The sequence below is a fragment of the Leuresthes tenuis genome, unplaced genomic scaffold (assembly GCF_036924035.1).
Source record: "Leuresthes tenuis unplaced genomic scaffold, fLeuTen1.0.hap1 SCAF_8, whole genome shotgun sequence".
In the NCBI taxonomy this organism is placed as follows: domain Eukaryota; kingdom Metazoa; phylum Chordata; class Actinopteri; order Atheriniformes; family Atherinopsidae; genus Leuresthes; species Leuresthes tenuis.
In genome coordinates this window covers 36,202,069-36,206,469 of record NW_027325362.1, presented here as the reverse complement: position 1 = coordinate 36,206,469, position 4,401 = coordinate 36,202,069, and positions in this window count along the sequence as shown.

The window sequence follows — 4,401 nt, the reverse complement described above, 5'->3', positions numbered from 1 at the left end:
CTATTACTCAGATCTTTATAATTAAAGTGCAAGTGTTAAATGTCAAGCAGTATCACTAGGAATTATCTCTGTTTTTGGCAGATTTGCATCCGACAATTTACCTAAACCACTTGCTAACCTTGAGTGAAGTAAGCTCTTTATTTGGCAATGGTAACAATTGAGTAAGGTTGTGAATGTTGTGGCAGTGAAATGACTGTAAAAGCAATTGTTCAGTGATTGAGTTATCTGATTTTATGCATTTAGCAGAGGCTTTTATTCAAAGTGACTTACAAATGAAGATATAACATGCTACATAAAAAAAAGCTAACAATAAACTACATAGAAGAAACCCACTAGGTCGACTCTGTCAGAGATGACAGAGTAGCGATAGGGTGCAGTTATATAGGAAAATACAGAAAGTGCAAGTGCAGAGATAGAGGGGGTAGGGAAGTACAAGGTAAGTGCTGGGATAGGAGATGCTCTCTGAAGAGCTGGGTTTTCAGGAGCTTCTTGAAGATAGACAGGGACGCCCCTGTTCTGGTAGCGCTCGGTAGGTCATTCCACCATCGTGGGACGACACATGAACAGAGTTTGGATTGTCTTAGGCGTGGTGTAGGAGCTGCTAGACGACAATCCTGGGACCAACGGAGGGACCCAGTTGTGACTTAAGCCTTTGCAAGAGCATTCAAGTAGATGGGAGCCGTTCCATTAAGCTCTTTGTAGCTAACATCAGTGACTTGAATCTGATGCGGGCGGCTAAGGGCAGCCAGAGGAGTTCAATGAACAGAGGGGTGACGTGTTCTTTTAGGCTGATAGAAGACCAGACGCACCGCCGCGTTCTGGACCATCTGCAGAGGTTTCACAGCACAGGCTGGGAGACCAGTTAGGAGAGCGTTGCAGTAGTTAAGGCGGGAGATGACCATGGCCTGCACCAGGAGCTGGGGGGCATGTTGGGTTAGGTATGGTCTGATCTTTCTTATGTTGGGTTAGGTATGGTCTGATCTTTCTTATGTTTAGCAATGCAAAGCGGCATGAACAAGCAACAGAGGTAACGTGATCTTTAAAGGTTAGTTGGTCATCAATCATGACACCCAAGTTTCTAGCTATCTTTGATGGAGCAAGAGATAGGGATTCAGTTTGGATGCAGATGCTGTGGTGTATGGTTGGTTTGGCTGGGAAGACCAGCAGTTCAGTTTTTGGGAGGTTAAGTTGGAGTTGATGGGCTTTCATCCATGTTGATATGTCAGAGAGACAGTCTGAGATTCATGCTGAGACCGTGTGGTCGTCAGGTGAGAATGACAGATAGAGCTGGCTATCATCAGCATAACATTGGTATGAGAAGCCATGTGATCGGATGATCTGTCCCAGTGAGGTGGTGTATATGGCAAAGAGAAGAGGTCCCAGTACTGAACCTTGGGGGACCCCTGTGGCGAGGTGGTGCGCTGCAGAAGTGATTTTATCCGATCATCTATCGTTACCAAAGCAAGAAAAGATGGGGCAGGGTGTATATCAATAGGCTCATCTAATATGTTTTTTCAGCTTTCTTCTCCCTCTTCCAAGTGACCTGGAAATTGTCCACAGCCAACTATTTTGATAGATGTCTCAATTTCTATAATCAACCTTGAAAAAAAAGAGAATTAAGGAGAAAGAGGATTTGTCAGAGAAATTACAGGCGAGGACAGACTAGTCTTTTTTTTACAGAAGTTTTTGCAGAACCAGCAACATCTGAAGGAGGCGTGAAGTTAATTCTATGCTGTAAACTGAATAAAAAAAACTACTTTGTCACAAACAAGACAAAAATAATCAAATAGAGAAGGAAGTTGCAACAAAATACTATTTAGTTGAATAAGCTGTTTCAAAGTCATATTTATTTGACATTGGTTTAAAATGACGCACTGAAGCAAAGACATCTTGTTTTGTCAAAAGCCTGCCAAAGGAGCCTGGTTTAATCATTTCCAAGCAATGAATGTCATTACTATGCATATCTATATAAATTATATTTTAAATAAATGATTTAATAGTATGTTTCATGCATGTTTATTCTAAATGACGATCCCTCTCGCATTTAGTGAGACTCAATCAAATGTTTGGTCACTTGCAAAAGGGTTTTACTGTCAACACAGACTAGCCCTCATTCATGTACAGTCAATGAAATATAAATTGTTCCACAGATTTTTGCACAGAATCTTACCAGTCACTGTTTTTGTGACTTAGATAATACATATTCTCCCATGGTAACGCTTGAACCACAGAGAACACCCTATTTGACAACAAACAAACTCAAGAGCAGAATAGCATCTCTATAGAAATCCAATATAACAAAAAGATCTGCAAACCAGAGCAAAATACAGTCCTAAAACTGTTAGAAAAGCAAACCACAGATAGAATACAAATGCCATGCGTTAGTTTTGAAGCAAATACAAAAGATTTGGGTTAAACTTTGTCATATGCTGATATATGTGTGAGAAGAAGAACTATCTTGTGCAAAGCTGGCCCCTTGTCAGATGTGGAGTGGAAACATCTATCAATGTCACCACAGGAAATAAACTTGTTCCACCTCAGCTGACTGTTGTCATTAAATCTAGACAGAGAGAGGAAATAACTTAAGTCTTGACCCCTGGTCTGGAAAAAAATATATATTGGCAGGCATTGCATCATTTAAGGCTTCAGGCCAATCAGAAGCTGTTTTTACAAATTAACAACTTTCTGGAGAGTAGACGGACAACTCAGTCCAGATTTTCTCTGCAGTTGCACTTCAAAGAAGGAGATTTTGTTTTTGGGATCTGCTCCCTGCACACATACTCACTTGCAGCAAATATTTTAGAAGTCGACTGCTATATTAAATATGTTTTTCATAAAACTATGAAAAAATATTTTAGTCCAAACAAAGCTGAACTGACACTCTTACACTTACACTTGACATGTATATTCTGAATAACATTTAAATGAGTCTCAGTGTTTGGTACATGCTCCTAAGTTACATTGTTTTAAATCTTTGAAAAACAGTAAAGTTTAAGTGTATAGTACTATGTGCTTAAAGCATTTTTAGATTTCCTGTTCTGTTCTAAAAAAATGCTGATTTAGAATCGAGGCGTCATCTGATAAAATCAGCTTTCAAGTAATCTAAACACTTCTTTGCAGTGAAATCAGCTATATTTAAATGTAGATTATCTTCCACAGAAAAAGTTGGAAGCAGCAGAATCTCTTAAATATTTTCTCACTCAGTTTGGCTGGCGTATAATGCGTTGCAGCATTGGACATACTTCAATCATAACATGGTTCTGCTCCTGTGCATGTAAATTGGGACAATGACAATGGCCCAGTCAGATTGCACAGTTGAGCTGTAACCATATCTTGTCTCAACTGTGCATGTAACTGTGCTGACTGATAAATTGATTTACTTCTTGGTCTTCGAGGTATTTATTAGGGAGCTGGAAAGTCGCAGCACAAAGTCCAGTACAAAAGTTGCAGAAATCTTCCAGTACATCTCAAGACTGCAGTGTATGTGTGAAAATTACTACACAGTGAACTAAAGCAGATGACTTGTTCTTATGTAAAGCTAGCATTTAGTCTTAATTTAGATAATGGCTTAAAATTTACAAGACAGAATTTTAATAATATTACCATTTTTGTATCATATGGCTGTGTATTCAAGGCTAATAAGCGATGACAATAAAAACTAAAAAAATAGCATGTTTCACTGTGGCTGCACAGTGGTGTGGTGGTTAGCACCGTCACCCCACAGCAAGTTTTTTTTTCAAAGTTTTCCATTTCAAGTTTGAATCCCAGCTGGGGCCTTTCTGTGGTGAGTTTGCATGTTCTCCCTGTGTACTCTGGCTTCCTCCCACCATCCAAAAGGTGCTTATTGGTGACTCTAAATTGTCGCTAGGTGTGAGTGTGAGCATGTATTGGTTGTGTATTTTTTTGTTTTTAGGTTTTGAAAGTCCTTATTAGCTAAAGAGTGACCAAACATTGAGTAACAAACTGACTCTTTCATATTGCATGTAAGGATGCAACGATTAGTCGAATGTCAACAAAAATCGATAACATAATTAGTCGCCGATGTATTTAATTGTCGATAATTGTCGTAACGTCATCACACGTCTTTTTCACGCTGTCGAGCTGAACATCATTTTTCGTACGCAGTGAGTCATCTCACTTCATACCTATCTCTGCTTAGAGATGCATGCGCTTTACGGTAAATAATAGCGGGAGATGGCCTGTATAAACGTGGTGAAATGGCTGCGGTTGATTTATCGTCCTCTTGTCCAAAAGTGTCCAGGGTCTGGGAGCATTTCACCCTCGACATCCAGGGAAAAAAAGATTACCAGCAAGTTTTGTAAAGCCGACCTCACGTATCAAATATGACTGGAATGAATCCCTTTTCAGTTTTAGATTGTTTTAAATAGTAATTAACCGATT